Genomic DNA, 20,024 nt, shown 5'->3' with positions numbered 1-20,024 from the left:
TCAGCTATTCCTTGTGGTAGCGAGTTCCACATTCAAACCAGTTCCTGAGCAAAGAGGTTTCTGTTCAATTCCCGATTGCAATTATTGGCGACTATTCTTTCTGTACATATTCATTATCCTGCAGAATATTCGATGCTGTTCTCAACATCTTCTACTACCGTTAATATTGGAGGGGTTTAGACGATTGTAATGATCACTGCGATTATTTCCGATTTCATTAATTTGATGCAAATTGAACAATACTAAACTGGCGAAACATTCCCTGCCGATATTAAACACACTTTGAGTTACAATCGTAACGTGTCTGACAACAACTTATAAAGCGACGTATTTGAAACACGTTGGGGTCACAGTTTCTTTTTGCACAGAACAAAACCTAAATCATTTAAGATGGCATTTTTTTTTACTGCATCAAAATAAACATCTTGTTGTCAGGTTTGGCTGCTTAGTTCTTGAGTGTCAAAGGGAGAATTGTCTGATCTCCTCATTTATTTCACGGAAGAAACAAACACAAACACAAACACATGCATTAGATCAGAATCAACTCACAGATGGACACACAATGAAAATTACAGCGAGAGACACAGACAGTAACGGGAAACACAGAGAAACAGACAAAAGAAATGGATGAGCAGAAAATGGCCCCACACTCCTCAGACTCACCGTCTCTGCTCAAAGGAAGCTGACAGATATCAGTGAGAAGATGTAATACTGCACCAACGTGATTTGGCGCCGTGGCTTAGCTAGTCAAAGCGCTTGTCTAGTAAACAGGAGATCTTGGGCTCGATTCCCAGCGGTGCCTTATTGTTTCCTTAGAGATATTTACCTCTTTGTGAATTCAAGCAACAAAACATCACAGGGCACATTTGATGTCCAGATCACCAATGATCAAATTGAAGAGCGCAGCAGGTTGGAGGAGCTGAATGGTCTTCTCCTGTCCCGATGTTCCCACACTGCTCAACGCGGGGCTGTACGACAAGTAAAAAAAAACATCAGACTGATTCCAGATTGAAGATCGGGTGTTCAGAAGGAAGTCCCCTCGGATTGTTGGACAAATTGACGCAATGAAGCAAAACCAATTGCTCCTTTCCTGCCAGAGGAGGCAGCAAATGTTGCCAGTGGGCCCGATTGTCTCAGTCGTTCAAGCATGAGACTCTTGATTTCAGGGTCGTGGGTTCGAGCCCCACGTTGGGTGGTTCACATTTTATTGCTCACAAAGGGTTCCAGGTGCAACCTCTTATCTTCAATTAATGAAATCCAGTTTTATAAACGGATACAACAATGAGCTGTGTGAAAGAAAACCGTGAGCACTGGCAACCATCCAGTCCCGTCCCGATTCTAACTTTTCATTCCTTGCACGTGGGACACGGCAGATTATCTGTTCAATTCGGATTCATTTTTTGCTGTTATTAAATATTAAGAAATGTAATGTTTAGAAGATGACAACTCTGGATCCATGAGCCTCTCTGATACCTCCTGAACGCCCATTACCCCCTTTAATTCTCCCTGAGCTCATTGTCTTCTCTGATACGCTCTGTCTCTTACTTTTTCCGATCCCCTCAGAGAGTCCCTGATCCTCTTTGATACCTTTTCAGCGTCCTTTACGTTCTCTGATACCCTGAGTGCCCCTTTTGACGAATATGCACGGAGACCCCTTACATTCTCTGATACACTCTGACAATCCGATTCCCTATCTCAGATCCCCTTGCCCTACCGGATCACCACGAAGAAGCCATGAAACTCCCTGATACCTTCTCAGAAGATATACACGTTTATGGTTCAATCTCGGGTTTCGGCAGCTCTCTCTGTTCGGAGAATCCAGAATGAAGGGGCTTAATCTGAAAAATAGAGCAAAACCATTCAGCTGATCAATCAGGAAGCACGTTATCACAGAATGTGTGGCAGAAATCTGGAGGTTTTTTTTGAACAAAAGGCTGAAGATGTTGGGTCAATTCACATTTTGAAGACTGAGATCGATGGATTTTTCCCTGAAAGGGTTTCAAGGTATATCTGTCACAGTCGGGTGAATAGAGTTGATGCACAGATCACCCCTGATCTAATTAAATGTCGCAGCAGGTTCGAGGGGCTGAATAGTCTTCTCCTGTCCTCAATTTTCTACATTTATCAACGTGGGGCTCGAGGACAAGATTTTTTCACCAAGTGATAAATGCAGTCAGCGCTCAGAAAGACCTTTAATTTCCTTCTTGCACAATTCAAAAGCACTGGACCCCGATGATAAAGAGCAAGAAAGCCGGATTTCAATCACTAGCCTTATGATTCAGTAATGATGACCGTGTTGTGTGGTAGCATGGCCGGGCGGTCTAAGGCGCTGGATTTAGGCTCCAGTCTCTGCGGGGACGTGGGTTCGAATCCCACTGCTGCCAGGATTTTCCGCAATTTATGTTTTGACATATTCAGAGAAAATCATGGTGGAGTGTGTTCCAGCGTCGGATTTCAAAGAAACTGCATGTGCAGCATAGAGAATCATGGACTGTTACTGCACAAAGGGAGACCATTCGGGCCATCGTGTCCGTGCCGCTTTCAAATTCTTGCAGCGGTGGGATTCCATACCATGTACCCGAAGAGACTGGAGCTTTATTCCAGGATTAGTTTCATCAAGGGGACAAGACACGTTTTCATCGGTCAGGGCCGCTCACGTTTGCATCCTTTTCAGCAGAGTGGAAAAGGTAAATATGCGGTATTTTTTGGTCAGGATAGGCTCGGGGAATACCGAGATTGTAAGTTCGATTCCCACTTGGGACAAGCAATCGTTTTGTTTTTGAACAATTCGAACGGAGTTGAAGGTACAATTGGTGTTTTTCAAACTACATCTCCTTACTGGTGATGTCATGAGGTTCCTCCGACATATTTTGTACCAATCGTGTTCATAAACTTAATTTAATAGGACAAAGTCAGCATGGCTTTACGAAGGGGAAGTCATGTCTGACAAATTTGCTTGAGTTCTTTGAGGACATAACGTACAGGGTGGATAAAGGGGAACCAGTGGACGTAGTGTATTTTGACTTCCAGAAGACATTCGACAAGGTGCCACATAAAAGATTATTGCTCAAGATAAAGAGTCACTGGATTGGGGGTAATATTCTGGCATGGGTGGAGGATTGGTTATTTAACAGGAAGCAGAGAGTTGGGATAAATGGTTCATTCTCGGACTGGCAACCAGTAGTCAGTGGTGTTCCGCAGGGGTCGGTGCTGGATCCCCAACACTTTACAATCTATATAAACGATTTGGAGGCGGGGACCGTGTAACATATCAAAGTTTGCAGATGATAAAACGAAGGGAGGGAAAGTAGAGAGTGAGGAGGACATAACAACCTGCAAGGGGATATAGATAGGCTGGGTGACTGGGCGGAGATTTGGCAGATGCAATACAATATTTGAAAATGTAAGGTTATGCACTTTGGCAGGAAAATTTCAGAGAGCAAGTTATGATCTTAATGGTGAGAAACTGGACAGTGCTGCAATACAAAGGGATCTGGCGGTCCTAGTGCAAGAATATCAAAAAGTTATTATGCAGGTGCAGCAGGTGATCAAGAAGGCCAACGGAATGTTAGCTTTTATTGCTCGGGGGATAGAATATAAAAACAGGGAGGTATTGCTGAAGTTATATAAGGTATTGGTGAGACCGCACCTGGAATACTGCATACCGTTTTGGTCTCCATACTTAAGAAAATACATACTTGCTCTCGAGGCGGTACAACGAAGGTTCACTCGGTTAATCCCGGGGATGAGGGGGTGGACATATGAGGAGAGGTTGAGTAGATTAGGACTCTACTCATTGGAGTTCAGAAGAATGAGAGGCGATCTTATTGAAACATATAAGATTGTGATGGGGCTTGGTCGGGTGGATGCGGTAAGGATGTTCCCAAGGATGTGTGAAACTAGAACGAGGGGGCATAACCTTAGAATAAGGGGCTGCTTTTTCAAAACTGAGATGAGGAGAAACTTCTTCACTCAGAGGGTATTTGGTCTGTGGAATTTGCTGCCCCAGGAAGCTGTGGAAGCTACATCGTAAAATAAATTTAAAACAGAAATAGACAGTTTCCGAGAAGTAAAGGGAATTAGGGGTTACGGGAAGCGGGCAGGAAATTGGACATGAATTTAGATTTGAGGTTAGGATCAGAATAGCCATGATCTTATTGAATGGTGGAGCAGGCTCGAGGGGCCGATTGGCCTACTCCTCCTCCTATTTCTTATGTTCTTATGTTCCGAGTGGATGAGAGATTTAAAGTAGCGCTTCAGCATTACTTGTTTGCAGGAGGGAGGCTGTGGTTTTGGGGCCACAGGCTATGATTTTGATCCACCTACAAAATGTGGGATTTACCTGGAGCTGTGAAAGACCGCCCCAGACCATTCAGACACGATACTTTCCATCGTGCACTTCAGGATCCACTGTTACAGGAATAGAATTACTGCAAGCAAGAATAGTACCTGTGAAGCACCAAGGCTCGCACGGCAGAAGAGTATTTTGTCCAGTTGGAAACGTGTATGAAAGAACATGCAGTCTGGCAGAGCTGGACGTCCAGCCGATTGAATTTTGCGCGAAGCAGATGATGAGGATCCATCTTGAGAGTTCTTTGGACTTTAGTGTTACAGCTCCGGGGGTCAGAATGGCCTAACGGGTGTAAGGTGCTGAGTTCAGGTCGCAAACTTCCCTAGAGGTGCGGGTTTCAATCGCAATAATTCTCTGATTCTAACGAAGTTACTTGCTTTCGCATTTAAAAGCGAAAAGTCCAGGGTCCATTTCCCGGTAAAAGCGGGAATTTTTAGTCAAAAATCACCAATTCATACAAACGTTGAAAAAGACAGAAATATTTTGAATTAATAACTGCCACAAAATCGGATTTACGCTGAATTATTGCTCATGTTTCCAACTAACAGCAACAAGCTTTGTATCAAAATATAAATGAGAGTTTTTACGAAACGCAGTGGACTAAATTCTAGCCGTTTTTCACAGGGAGAGGATTCAAATTCACAGGAGACAGGAATCTGAGCGGGGAAAACCGCAGTGAGTGTCGAGTCCAAAAGCTTAACCTCCCGCCCAAGGTTTCAGCAGTCGGTGGGATGGAAGTCGTGGCTGAGGTTGATGTGCGTCACGTGGGGGCAAAACACCAAATAATATTCATCGCGTTACATCGAAACTACAGCACAGAATCAGGCGATTCGGGCATTTGATCTCTGCCGGCGTTTATGCTCCGCACGAGCCTCCACCCTCCCTACTTTATCGCACCCAATCACGATACCCTTCTATTACTTTCTCCCTCATGTGCTTATCTCGCTTCCTCTTCAATGCATCCATACTATTGGCCTCAGCTATTCCTTGTGGTAGCGAGTTCCACATTCAAACCAGTCCCTGAGTAAAGAGGATTCTGTTGAATTCCCTATTGGAATTATTGGCGACTATTCTTTCTGTTTCTATTTATTATCCTGCAAAATATTCGACACTGTTCTGAACATAATATTGGAGGGGTTTAAAATATTGTAATGGTCACTGCGATTATTTCCGATTTCATAAATTTCATGCAAATTGAACAATACTAAACTAATGAATCATTCCCTGCCGAGATTAAACACACCTTGAGTTTCAATCGTAACGTGTCTGATAACAACTTATAAAGCAACGTGTTTGAAAGACGTTGGCGTCACAGTTTATTTTTGCACATAACTGAACCGAAATCATTTAAGATGGCATTTTATTTACTGTATCAAAATAAACAATATCTTGCTTTTAAGTTTGGCTGATTAGTTCCTCAGTGTCAAAGGGAGAATTGTCTGATCTCCTCATTTATTTCACGGAAGAAACAAACACAAACACATGCATTAGATCAGAATCAACTCACAGATGGACACACAATGAAAATCACAGCGAGAGACACAGACAGTATCGGGAAACACAGAGAAGCAAACAAAAGAAATGGATGAGTACAAAATGGTCCCACACTCCTCAAACTCACCGTCTCTGCTCAAAGGAAGCTGACAGACATCAGTGAGAAGATGTGATACTGTAGTAATGTGATTCGGCGCTGTGATTTAGCTGGTCAAAGCGCCTGTTCAGTAAACAGAAAATCCTAGGTTCGATTGCCAGCGGTGCCTTTTTGTTTTCTTAGTGATATTGACAACTTTTGCGAATTTAAGCAACAAAATATCACAGGGCGGAGTTGAGGTACAGATCGCCCATGATCAAATTGAACAGCGCAGCAGGTCCGATGGGCCGAAAGGTCTTCTCCTGTCCCGATGTTCCCGTACTGCTCAACGCGGGGCTGTATGACAGGTAAAAAAAAACATCAGACTGACTCCAGATTGAAAATCGGGTGTTCAGAAGGAACCCCCCTCGGATTGATGGAAAACTTGACCCAATCAAGCAAAACCAATTGCTCCCTTATTGCTTGAAGGGGATGTTGCCAGTGGGCCTGGCTATCTCAGTCGATAAAGTATAAGACTCTGAATTTCAGTGTCGTGGGTTTGAGACCCACGTTGGGTGGTTCACATTTTATTGCTCACAAAGGGTTCCAGGTGCAACCTCTTATCTTCAATTAATGAAATGCAGTAAGATGAACGGACACAACAATGAGCTGTGTGAAAGAAAACCGTGAGCACTGGCAAACATCCAGTCCCGTCCTGATTCGACCTTTTCGTTCCCTGCACCTGGGACACGGAAGATTATCTGTTCTTTTTTTTGCTGTTATTAAATATTAAGAAATGTAATGTTTAGAAGATGACAACTCTGGATCCATGAGCCTCTCTGATACCTCCTGAACGCGCCTCTCCCTCTTTAATTCTCCCTGAGCTCATTGACTTCTCTGATACGCTCTGTCTCTTCCCTTCTCCGATCCACACAGAGAGTCAATTATCCTCTTTGATACCTTGTCAGCGCCCTTCACGTTCTCTGATACACTGAGTGCCACTTACGCATTGATATGCCCGGAGACCCCTTACATTCTCTGACACCCTCTGACAATCCGTTCCCCCTATATCAGATCCCCTTGCCCGACCGGATCACCACGAAGAAGCCATTAAACTCACTGATAACTTCTCAGAAGATTTATAGGTTTATAGTTCAATCTCGGGTTTCGGCAGCTTTCTCTGTTGGGAGAATCCAGAATGAGGGGGCTTAATCTGAAAAGTAGAGCAAAACCATTCAGCTGATCAATCAGGAAGCACTTTATCACAGAAAATATCGTAGAAATCTGGAACTCATTTCAACAAAAGGCTGCAGATGTTGGGTCAATTCATATTTTGAAGACTGAGATGGATGGATTTTTCCACGAAAGTGTGTCAAGGGATATGTGTCACAGTCGGGGAAATAGAGTTGATGCACAGATCACCCCTGATCGAATTAAATGGCGCAGCAGGTTCGAGGAGCTGAATAGTCTTCTCCTGTCCCCAATTTTCGACATTTATCAACGTCGGGCTCGATGACAAGTTTTTTGATCAAGTGTTAAATGCAGGAAGGGCTCAGACAGCCCTTTAATTTCCTTCTTGCACAATTCAAAAGCACTGGACCCAGATGATAAAGAGCAAGAAAGCCGGATTTCAATCACTAGCCTCATGTTTCATTAATGATGGGGCAATTTTGTGGCAGCATGGCCGAGCGGTCTAAGGCGCTGGATTTAGGCTCCAATCTCTGCGGGGACGTGGGTTCGAATCCCACTGCTGTCAGGGTTAGCAGCAATGTTTATTTTGACGAATTCACAGAAAATCATGGTGCAGTGTCGTCCAGCGGAGAATGCAAAAGAAGCGAAAAGTACAGCAATGAGGATCATGGAGAGTTGCTGCACAAAGGTGGACCATTCGGCCCATCGTGTCCGTGCCGCTTTCAAATTTTTGCAGCGGTGCGATTTGATACCATGTACCCGGAGAGACTTTAGCTCTAATCCAGAATTCGTTTCAACAAGGGGGCAAGACATGTTTTCATAGGTAAGTGCGGATCATGTTTGCATTCTTTCCACCAGAGTGGGACAGGTAAATACACGGTATTGGTGTACGAGTTAAGGTTCGGGGAATGTCGAGATTGTGTGTTCGATTCCCACGTGGAAAAATCATCGTTTTGCTTGTGAATAATTCGAACGGAGTTGAAGGAACAATTGGTGTTCTTCAAACTGCATCTCCTCATTGGTGTTGCCATGTGGTTTCTCCGGCCTAACGTGTTCCAATAGCAGATGAGAGGTTGAAAGCAGCGCTTCAGCATTACTTGTTTACTGGAGGGAGGCTGTGGTTTTGGAGCCAGAGGCTTTGACTTTGATCCATCCACAAAATGTGGGATTTATCTGGAGCTTGAAACCAGCGCCTGAGACCACTCAGACACGATACTTTCCATCCTGCACTTCAGCATCTACTGTTACAGGAACAGAATTACTACAAGCAAGAATAGTACCTCTGAAGCACCAATGTTCGCACGGCAGAAGAGTGTTTTGTCCAATTGGAAACCTATATGAAAGAACATGCAGTCTGGCAGAGCTAGGCGTCCAGCAGATTGAATTTTGCGCGAAGCAGATGATGAGGCTCCTTCTTGTGAGTTCTCTGGACTTTCGTGTAACAGCTCCAGGGGTCAAAATGGCCTCACGGGTGTAAGGTGCTGGGTTCAGGTCGCAATCTTCCCTGGAGGCGTGGGCTCCAATCCCAATAATTTCATTATTCTAATAAAGTAGCATGAGTCGCTTGTTCAGGGACTTGCACTGATTGAAATGCGATAAGTCAATGGTCAAAGTCCCGGATAAAGCGGGCATCTTCAGTCAAAAATCTCCAATTCATATAAACGTTGAAGAAAACAGAAATATTTTGAATTAATGACTGCAACAACATCTGATTTACGCTGAAATATTATTCATGATTCCAACAAACAGCAACAAGCGTTGCATCAAAATATAAATGAAAGATTTTTACGAAACGAAGTAAAATGAATTGTAGCCGTTTTTTGTCTCCTGTTCTTCACGGGGAGAGGATTCAAATTCACAGGAGACACTCAGATTGTTGAGAGAATGCGCTGCAAACAAGAAGGGAACCTGAGCGGGGAAAACCGCAGTGAGTGTCGAGTCCAACGGTGGAACCTCCCGCCCAAGGTTTCTGCAGTCGGTGGGAAGGAAGTCGAGGCTGAGGCTGATCAGCGTCACGTGGGAGCAGACCACCAAATAATATTCATCGAATTACATCGAAACTGCAGCACAGAAACAGGCCATTCGGCCCAACTGGTCTGTGCCGGCGTTTAAGCTCCACCCGAGCCTCCACCCTCCCTACTTTATCTCACCCTATCAGGATACCCTTCTATTACTTTCTCCCTCATGGGCTTATCTGGCTTCCTCTTCAATGCATCTCGACTATTTGCCTCAACTGTTCCTTGTGGTAGCGCATTCCACATTCTAACCAGTCTATTAGCGACTATTCCTTCTGTTCATATTCATTATCCTGCAGAATATTCGAGACTGTTCTCAGCATCTTCTGTTCCTGTTAATGTTGGAGGGTTTATACTATTGTAATGGTTGCAGCGATTATTTCCGATTCATTAATTTCATGCAAATTGAATAATACTAAACTAGCGAATCATTTCCTGCCGAGACACTCCTTGAGGTGCAATCGGAACGTGTCTGGCAACAACTTATAAAACGATGTGTTTGAAACACGTTGTGGTCACAGTTTCTTTTTGAACAGAACTGAACCTAAATCATTCAAGATGGCAGCTTTATAATGCTTAAAAATAAACAATATCTTGCCATTAAGTTTGGCTGCTTAGGGAGCTGCAGTGTCAAAGGGAGAATTGTCTGATTTCCTCATTTATTTCACGTAAGAAACAAACACAAACACAAGGACATGCATTAAATCAGAATCAACTCACAGATGGACAAACAAAGAAAAACACAGCGAGAGACACAGACAGTATCGGGAAACACAGAGAAACAGACACAAGAAATGGATGAGTACAAAATGGCCCCACACTCCTCAAACTCACCTTCTCTGCTCAAACGAAGCTGACAGATATCAGTGAGATGTGGTATTTTAGTATTGTGATTTGGCGCCTTGGTTTAGCTCTTCAAAGCACACTATCTACACTATCTAGTAAATAGGTAGATCTTGGGGTCGATTTCCAGCGGTGCCTTTTTGTTTCCTTCGTGATATTTGTCACTTTGTGAATTTAACCAACATAATATCACAGGGCAGAGATGAGGGACAGATCACCCAAGATCAAATTGAATAGCGCAGCAGGTTCGAGGGGCTGAATGGTCTTCTCCTGTCCCGATGTTCCCATATTGCTCAACGCGGGGCTGTATGACAAGTTAAAAATACAGACAGACTCCAGATTGAAAAATCGGGTCTTCAGAAGGAACTCTCCTCGGATTGTTGGACAAATTGACCCAATGAAGCCAAACCAATTGCTCCCTTCCTGCCAGAGGAGGCAACAAATGTTGCCAGTGGTCCCGGCTATCTCTCGTCGTTCGCGTGTGAGACTCTTAATTTCAGGGTCGCGGGTTAAAGCCCCACGTTGGGTGGTTCATATTTTATTGCTCACAAAGAGTTGCAGGTGCAACCTCTTATCTTCAATTAATGAAATCCAGTTTTTTAAACGGATAAACAATGAGCTGTGTGAAAGAAAACCGTGAGCACTGGCAAACATCCAGTGCCGTCCCGATTCTACCTTTTCATTCCCTGCACGTGGGACACGGCAGATTATCTGTTCAATTCGGATTCATTTTTTGCTGTTATTAAATATTAAGAAATGTAATGTTTAGAAGATGACAACTCTGGATCCATGAGCCTCTCTGATACCTCCTGAACGCCCCTTACCCTCTTTAATTCTCCCTGAGCTCATTGACTTCTCTGATACGCTCTGTCTCTTACCTTCTCCGATCCCCTCAGAGAGTCCATGATCCTCTTTGATACCTTGTCAGCGCCCTTTACGTTCTCTGATACACTGAGTGCCACTTACGCATTGATATGCCCGGAGACCCCTCACATTCTCTGACACCCTCTCACAATCCGTTCCCCCTATAGCAGATCCCCTTGCCCGACCGGATCACCACGAAGAAGCCATTAAACTCCCTGATACCTTCTCAGAAGATTTACAGGTTTATAGTTCAATCTCGGGTTTCGGCAGCTTTCTCTGTTGGGAGAATCCAGAATGAGGGGGCTTAATCTGAAAAGTAGAGCAAAACCATTCAGCTGATCAATCAGGAAGCACTTTATCACAGAAAATATCGTAGAAATCTGGAACTCATTTCAACAAAAGGCTGCAGATGTTGGGTCAATTCATATTTTGAAGACTGACATCGATGGATTTTTCCACGAAAGTGTGTCAAGGAATATGTGTCACAGTCGGGGAAATAGAGTTGATGCACAGATCACCCCTGATCGAATTAAATAGCGCAGCAGGTTCGAGGGGCTGAATAGTCTTCTCCTGTCCTCAATTTTCTATGTTTATCAACGTGGAGCTCGATGACAAGTTTTTTGATCAAGTGTTAAATGCAGGATGGGTTCAGAAAGCCCTTTAATTTCCTTCCTGCACAATTCAAAAGCACTGCACCCAAATGATAAAGAGCAAGAAAGCCGGATTTCAATCACTAGCCTCGTGTTTCAGTAATGATGAGCGTTGTTCGTGGCAGCATGGCCGAGCGGTCTAAGGCGCTGGATTTAGGCTCCAGTCTCTGCGGGGACGTGGGTTCGAATCCCACTGCTGTCAGTGTTAGTCGCAATGTTTGTTTTGACGTATTCACAGAAAATTATGGTGGAGTGTGGTCCAGCGGAGAATGCAAAAGAAGCGAAAAGTGCAGCAATGAGAATCATGGACAGTTGCTGCACAAAGGTGGACCATTCGGCCCATCGTGTCCGTGCCGCTTTCAAATTTTTGCAGCGTTGCGATTCTATATCATGTACCCAGAGAGAATTTAGCTCTAATCCAGGATTCGTTTCATCAAGGGGACAAGACACGTTTTCATAGGTAAGTGCGGCTCATGTCCGCATCTCTTCCAGCAGAGTGGGACATGTCAATACGCGGTATTTGTATGTCAGTAAAGGTTCGGGGAATGCCGAGATTGTGAGTTCGATTCCCACTTGGAACAAACAATCGTTTTGCTTGTGAACAATTCGAACGGAGTTGAAGGAACAATTGGTCTTCTTCCAATGACATCTCCTTATTGGTGTTGCCATGAGGTTCCTCCGGCCTATCGTGTTCCAATAGCAGATGAGAGGTTAAAAGCAGCGCTTCAGCATTACTTGTTTACAGGAGGGAGGCTGTGGTTTTGGAACCATAGGCTATGATTTTGATCCATCTACAAAATGTGGGATTTATCTGGAGCTTTAAAACAGCGCCTTAGACCACTCAGACACGATACTTTCCACCCTGCACTTCAGGATCTACTGTTACAGGAATAGAATTACTACAAGCAACAATATTACCTCTGAAGCACCAATGCTCGCACGGCAGAAGAGTGTTTTGTCCAGTTGGAAACCTGTATGAAAGAACATGCAGTCTGGCAGAGCTGGACGTCCAGCAGATTGAATTTTGTGTGAAGCAGATGATGAGGCTCATTTTTGCGTGTTCTCTGGGCTTCAGTGTAACAGCTCCAGGGGTCAGAATGGCCTACAGGGTGTAAGGTGCTGAGCTCATGTCGCAATCTTCCCTGTCGGCGTGGGTTCCAATCCCAACAATTTAATGATTCTAATAAAGTTGCATGAGTCGCCAGCATAGGGACTTGCACTGATTGAAATGCGAGAGGCCCAGTGTCCAAGTACCGCATAAAGCGGACAGTTTTAATCAATAATCTCCAATTCATAAAAAAACATTGAAGAAGACAGAAATATTTCTAATTAATAACTGCCACGAAATCCGATTTACGCTGAAATATTATTCATGTTTCCAATTAACTGCAACAAGCTTGTGCATCAACATATAAACGGGATTTTTTAACCAAACGCAGCCGAACGAATTCTAGCCGTTTTTTGAATCATGTTCTTCACAGGGAGAGGATTCAAATTCAAAGCAGAAACTTAGATTGTTGAGAGAATGCTCTGCAATCAAGGCGACAACCTGAGCGAGGAAAACCGCAGTGAGTGTCGAGTCCAACGGCCTAACCTCCCGCCCAAGGTTTCTGCACTGGGCGGGAAGGAAGTAGTGACTGTGGCTCTCAGCGTCATGTGGGAGCAGAACACCAAAAAATATTCATCGAGTTTCATCGAAACAAGAACACAGAAGCAGGCCATTCGGCCCAACTGGTGTCTGCCGGCGTTTATGCTCCACACGAGCCTCCTCCCTCCCTACTTCATCTAAACATATCAGGATACCCTTCTATTCCTGTCTCCCTCATGGGCTTATCTGGCTTCCTCTTCAATGCATCTGTATTATTTTCTTCATCTTTCCTTTTCTCAGCACGTCCCACATTCGAACCACTCTCTGGGTAAAGAGGTTTCTGTTGAATTCCCTATTGGAATTATTGGCGACTATTCCTTCTGATTATATTCATTATCCTGCAGAATATTCGATACTGTTCTCAACATCTTCTGTTACCGTTAATATTAGAATGGTTTAGACTGTTGTAATGGTCGCTGCGATTATTTCCGATTTCATTCATTTAACGCAAATTAAATAATACGAAACTAGCGAAACATGCCCTGTCGAAATTAAACACACCTTGAGTTGCAAACGTAACGTTTCTGGCAACAACTTACAAGGCGACGTGTTCTAAATATCTTCGGGTCACAGTTTCTTTTTGCACATAACTGAACCGAAATCATTCAAGGTGTCATATTTCATTTACTGCATCAAAGCAAACAATATCTTGCGATTAAGTTTGGTTTCTTAGTTCCTCAGTCTTAAATTCCCCATTTCCAACAACGTTCACCTGAGGAAGGAGGAAGCCTCCGAAAGCTTGTGAATTTAAAATAAAATTGCTGGACTATAACTTGGTGTTGTAAAATTGTTTACAAGTCTTAAAGGGAGCACTGTTTGATCTCCTCATTTATTTCACGTAAGAAACAAACACAAACACAAACACATGCATTAGATCAGAATCAACTCACAGATGGACTCACAAAGAAAAACACAGCGAGAGACACAGACAGTATCGGGAAACACAGAGAAATCGACAAAAGAAATGGATGACTTCAAAATGGACCCGCATTCCTCAAATTAACCGTCTCTGCTCTTCGGCAGCTCACAGGTATCAGTCCGAAGATGTGTTTGTTTTGCAGCGTGATTTTGCGCCGTGATTCAGCTGGTCAAAGCGCTTGTTTCATAAACATGCGATGCTGCGTTCGACTCCCAGCGGTGTCTTTTTGTTTCCTTAGTGATATTTAGCACTTTGTGAATTTAAGCAACAAAATATCACTGGTCGGTATTTGTATCGGTTGAGAAGCCAACAAGGAAAGGGTTCCAGAATTGCAGTGCGGAAGTCCTCTTTCGTTCTGCAGACAGGTTTCTCACAGAAAGTGTCCTGAACACATTTCGCGGTTACTGCTCTGGAGGGCTGATTTTACAAGATTCTTTACTTTCAAACAGCAACCCACCTCCCACCCAAAGATGCGATGCGAAGCTGGTATGTGAGCAAGTTTCGGTGGTCAGCTTTTGTCCGCAATGTGCAATTCGGAGAAACTCATTTATAGCACATCTTAGTAGCAATGAGAATGTCAGGCACATGACAGTTGGGTTGGACCCGTCTCTTACAATAATTACAAAGGATAATAGATTACAAAGTAAAAAGCCAATGCAATCTCTCAATCTCTCCGTCACATTCTCGGTGAGTGGACGTAAACCAGGAGAAGAAGCGATAACAAAGAACTGAGCAGTTCAGTTTGTTTCCTTTTCCTTCAGGCAAGTACAGATGAAGAGAATGATCGCTGTTTCCTGCTAAACAAGTAACTGGAATGAGCAGTGTATCTGGTTCACACGGTACCATCCACGTGTATATCTGATATTTACACAGATACCTTCCTTCCTTACTCGTTGAAGGAAACTTCTGGTACGGTTCGATCACACTTCAGAAGGACGGAAACACGGAAAATATAGCCACCGCCTGGTGACATCTTCTAGATGAGAGAAGTTTTAGGTTTGTGGAACCATAGAATCTTAGAATTTTACAGCACGGAAGGAGGCCATTCGGCACGTCGTGCCTGTGCTGGCTCTTCGAAAGTTCAGTCCAGTTTAGTCCCACTTTACCCCGATAGCTCTGCAATTTAGTCCTCTTCACATAAATGTTCAATTCCCGTTTGAAAGATCATGTGCAATCTGCTTCCACCGCCCTATCAGGTAGTGCGTTCCATCTCTTAAGAACCCTCTGTGTGGAAAGAAATTCTCCTCAATTCCCCTTTTGACAACTATTTTCAATCTAAGACCTCTGGTTCCCCGGCCCGCTTGCCAGAGGAAACAGTCTCGCCCTCCTTGCTCTATCACAACCCCTCATGATATTGAATGCCTCTATTAGGTTTCCACTTAACCTTCTCTGCTCGAAGGAGAACAATCACAGCTTCTCCGATCTCTCCACATAACTGAAGTCCCTCATCCCTGGTATCATCCTGGTAAACTGCCTTTGTACCGTCTCCAAAGCAATTTGATCCGTCCTCAATGGTGGTGCCTAGAATTGAACAACCTACTCCAGCTGAGGCCTAACGAGTAATTGGTAAAGGTTTAGCCTTGACTTTCTTTGTTGGACTATAACCGGGTGTTGTGCATCTCCTCACATTTGTCCACCGCAGTCCATCGTGGCCACTATCGACACCACAAACTGCCGGCTAAAAGTGGAGAGAATCTCCAAGAAGATTGCGCATATCGACACAGACATCAAGTTTCTACAGAGCTGAAAGAAAGCAGACAAGATCCCGAAAGGACTACAGATCACGAAACCACTCAAGTCGATATACAACACAGACTACGCTGAGAGACTCTGCCTTCGTACCTCTCGCACACTCCGCAACCATCTCATACACCAGCTCAACAACAGACGCAGCAACCTCGCAACCATGATAGAGTCCACACTGTCAAGCTGCGCTCAGGACACAGCAGACCAGCGACGAGACACCGCCAAACAGACAAGGCAACAGAACTACGCTTCCTGCATGCAAACCAAGAGCAGGAAACTTGAGAAACTCGGCATCACCACCAGCATCGACCAAGCTTCCCCTGGTACCACGGTTGCAACCACAGGGAAGTCTATCGTCAATTTGTCCGACCACACCCTTCAACCAGACGAAATCGAAGTTCTCAGCCGAGGGCTCAATTTCTGCCCCACTACCAAAATCGACCCCACGAGTCTCGCGCCGGACACAGAGGAATTCATCAGGAGAATGAGGCTCTGGGAATACTTCTACAAACCCCAAGATTTCAGCAGCGAACCCAATGAGACAATCAACGATCCGGAACAGCAGAGGAAAGAGTCAAACTGGACGACTCCGGAAGATCGCTGCCCTCAGCTTGACATGTATGCTCAAGCTGTCAGGAAATGCGTCAATGACAGATTGATCAGCCGCACTCAGAAGACAGTCCAGAATTTCACCCGAGCACAACGCAAATCCATCAACGCTCTCAAGACCAACCGCAACATCGTCATCAAACCAGCGGACAAAGGAGGAGCCATCGTCATACAGAACAGAACGGACTATTGCAAAGAAGCATACCGACAGCTGTTCAACCAGGAACACTACAGGTGGTTACCCGCAGATCCGACCAAAGAACACACACACCAGCTCAACAAACTGATCAAGACCTTCGATCCAGACCTTCAAAGCATCCTACGCGCTCTCATCGCACGTTCTCCCCGCGTGGGAGACTTCTGCTGCCTCCCAAAGATACACAAAGCCAACACACCCGGACGTCCTGTCGTATCAGGCAACGTAACCCTGTGTGAGAACCTCTCTGGATACATCGAGGGCATCCTGAAACCCATCGTACAGGGAACCCCCAGCTTCTGTCGCGACACTACAGACTTCCTACAAAAACTCAGTACCCACGGACCAGTTGAACCAGGAACACTTCTCACCACGATGGACGTCTCGGCACTATACACCAGTATCCCCCACGATGACGGCATCGCTGCGACAGCATCAATACTCAACACCAACAACAGCCAATCGCCAGACGGCATCCTACAACTCATCCGCTTCATCCTGGATCACAATGTCTTCACCTTCGATCACCAGTTCTTTACCCAAATACACGGAACAGCCATGGGGACCAAATTTGCACCCCAATACGTCAACATTTTCATGCACAAGTTCGAGCAGGACTTCTTCACTGCACAAGACCTCCAACCAACACTATACACCAGATACATCGACGACATTTTCTTTCTATGGACCCACGGCGAAGAATCACTAAAGAGACTGCACAATAACATCAACAAGTTCCATCCCACCATCAAGCTCACCATGGACTACTCCTCGGAATCAGTTTCTTTCTTGGACACACGAATCTCCATCAAAGACGGGCACCTCAGCACCTCACTCTACTGCACGCCCACGGACAACCTCACGATGCTCCACTTTTCCAGCTTCCACCCTAACCACGTCAAAGAGGCCATCCCCTATGGACAGGCCCTGCGAGTACACAGGGTCTGCTCAGACGAGGAGGAACGCGAAGGACATCTACAGACGCTGAAAGACGCCCTAGTAAGAACGGGATATGACGCTCGACTCATCGATCGACACTTCCGACGGGCCACAGCGAAAAATCGCATAGACCTCCTCAGAAGACTAACACGGGACGCAACCAACAGAGTACCCTTCGTCTTCCAGTACTTCCCCGGAGCGGAGAAACTACGCCATGTTCTCCGCAGCCTGCAACATGTCATCAATGGCGACGAGCACCTCGCTATGGCCATCCCCACACCTCCACTACTCGCCTTTAAACAGCTACCCAACCTCAAACAGACCATAGTTCGCAACAAATTACCCAGCTTTCAGGAGAACAGCGTCCACGACAGCACACAACCCTACCACGGTAACCTCTGCAAGACATGTCAGATCATCGACACAGATACCACCATCACACGAGAGGACACCACCCACCAGGTGCATGGTTCATACTCCTGTGACTCGGCCAACGTTGTCTACCTCATACGTTGCAGGAAAGGATGCCCCAAAGCATGGTACATTGGCGAGACCATGCAGACGCTGCGACAACGGATGAACGGATACCACGCAACAATCGCCAGACAGGAGAGTTCCCTCCCAGTCGGGGAACACTTCAGCAGTCATGGACATTCAGCCACCGACCTTCGGGTAAGCGGACTCCAAGGCGGCCTTCGAGACACACGACAACGCAAAATCATCGAGCAGAAATTGATAGCCAAGTTCCGCACCCATGAGGACGGCCTCAACCGGGATCTTGGGTTCATGTCACGCTACACGTAGCCCCACCAGTGAACAAAAGTTATCTATTTTTAATATAACGGGTCAATTCCTGTCTTTTCCTTCCGGATGTTTCGGCCTCTCTCTCTCTGTTTTTTTTTTGTTCTGGCCGTTTGTATATTCGGTGGCCTTGTTGGTAACACCTACCTGTCTGAACACTTTGGATGCCTTGGCAACGGGCAGTTGAAAAGACTGTCTGTAATCACCAGGTATTGTTCTGTGATTTATAAATGCGAGAGGTTCGAGGATTTCTTGACATTCACCTGAGGAAGGAGGAAGCCTCCGAAAGCTTGTGAATTTTAAAATAAAATTGTTGGACCATAACTTGGTGTTGTAAAATTGTTTACAATTGTCAAACCCAGTCCATCACCGGCATCTCCACATCATGCGACTATCGACACTTTTTCTTACCATCATAGTTACTTGTTTGAGAGTGAAAACTGCCGTCCGCTTCACTGTAAGTGCACGGGACAACTTTGTAAACACCGAGTCGTGTCACAGACCTGCTCATCGGACCTGCTCATTTCATCTCATCTCATTTTCAGTAAACCTGAATATTACTGGAATAGAGAATGGCGAATCACAGCTCGATAAATCAATCCTCTCGACCACGAGGGGACTGAGTCCTCCAACATACAGTGTTTAATGGCAAAGTGAGTTTAATGTTCAGGAATGATAGAGCACAGATTTTCACTCGTGCAAACTTCACACACTTTATTTTGGAAAAGTAAACTGATCGAAGAGAGAGAGGTCAGAGTGATCGCTGCAACCTGGATTTTTAGCTCGTTGAATCAGTGGTTCACGATCAAACGTGTGCTGTCTCTGTGGCGCAATCGGTTAGCGCGCTCGGCTGTTAACCGAAAGGTTGGTGGTTCGAGCCCACCCAGGGACGCTTGGGAAACTTTTATCTTCATGGTCTCGCATTTCCTGGTTTTTGATGTTTGTTTTGGCTGCAAAACAAATGCCCGGTTTCGATGGCCAGCTGAGCACGGCCGATCTTCCAACATTTAACCTGTGATTGGCTTCGCGGAGATCTGAATTCTTCTTGACAGACAAGGTCCGAAGGTTGCAGGAGAGCCGCTTCACTCTGACATGGATATTTCTGCAGTGAGCGACACCAGACTGTTTCCACAATGAATGTCACTCCCTTTTATTTTGGAAACGCAAAATTGTATTCATATTCCGATGGGTTTCAGTAGATTTATGAGAGATCATGAAAGGATCCTGCAGCGCTGCCTTGGTTAATAACAACAGTTCTAAGCCGCATTTCAGTCGCGGCAACAAATCCTTACATCCGAGTGTCTGCAACCTTAAATCCGAGTATCTGCACCCTGACACCGGAGTATCTGCACCCTCACACCAGAGGATCTGCACCCTCACACCGGAGGATCTGCACCCTCACACCGGAGTATCTGCGCCCTTACAACCCATTAACTCATCAACTGTCCCCAATCATCTTTATCAGCGTCAGGAGCCCGAAACAAAACCCAACAGAGCAGAAATTGGCTTTATGATTCTTCACTAATGTACGGACACATTTTTATTTACGGTGCTTCAAGGGATATGTGGTGAAAGTGGCCGCTGATACTCAGAAACTATTGCTTGTTGCGTTTTTTATTCCAGCGGGCTCGTTGGTCCAGGGGTATGATTCTGGCTTCGGGTGTGTTGTTTGAAATATGTGA

The 20,024-nt window shown here is 45.1% G+C and overlaps 4 non-coding genes across 4 annotated transcripts; all 4 read left to right on the top strand.

Moving 5' to 3' along the window:
* The first annotated feature begins 2,302 nt into the window (after positions 1-2,302).
* On the top strand, positions 2,303-2,384 carry trnal-uag (transfer RNA leucine (anticodon UAG)). The gene has a single exon. It is a non-coding gene; the product is annotated as a tRNA-Leu (tRNA).
* A 5,211-nt stretch (positions 2,385-7,595) lies between these two features.
* trnal-uag (transfer RNA leucine (anticodon UAG)) lies at positions 7,596-7,677 on the top strand. The gene has a single exon. It is a non-coding gene; the product is annotated as a tRNA-Leu (tRNA).
* A 3,927-nt stretch (positions 7,678-11,604) lies between these two features.
* trnal-uag (transfer RNA leucine (anticodon UAG)) lies at positions 11,605-11,686 on the top strand. Its single transcript has one exon. It is a non-coding gene; the product is annotated as a tRNA-Leu (tRNA).
* Positions 11,687-19,160: 7,474 nt separating this feature from the next.
* On the top strand, positions 19,161-19,234 carry trnan-guu (transfer RNA asparagine (anticodon GUU)). Its single transcript has one exon. It is a non-coding gene; the product is annotated as a tRNA-Asn (tRNA).
* Positions 19,235-20,024: the final 790 nt, after the last annotated feature.

Source organism: Heptranchias perlo, chromosome 20, assembly GCF_035084215.1.
Source record: "Heptranchias perlo isolate sHepPer1 chromosome 20, sHepPer1.hap1, whole genome shotgun sequence".
In the NCBI taxonomy this organism is placed as follows: domain Eukaryota; kingdom Metazoa; phylum Chordata; class Chondrichthyes; order Hexanchiformes; family Hexanchidae; genus Heptranchias; species Heptranchias perlo.
This window is presented reverse-complemented; position numbering and strand designations above follow the sequence as displayed.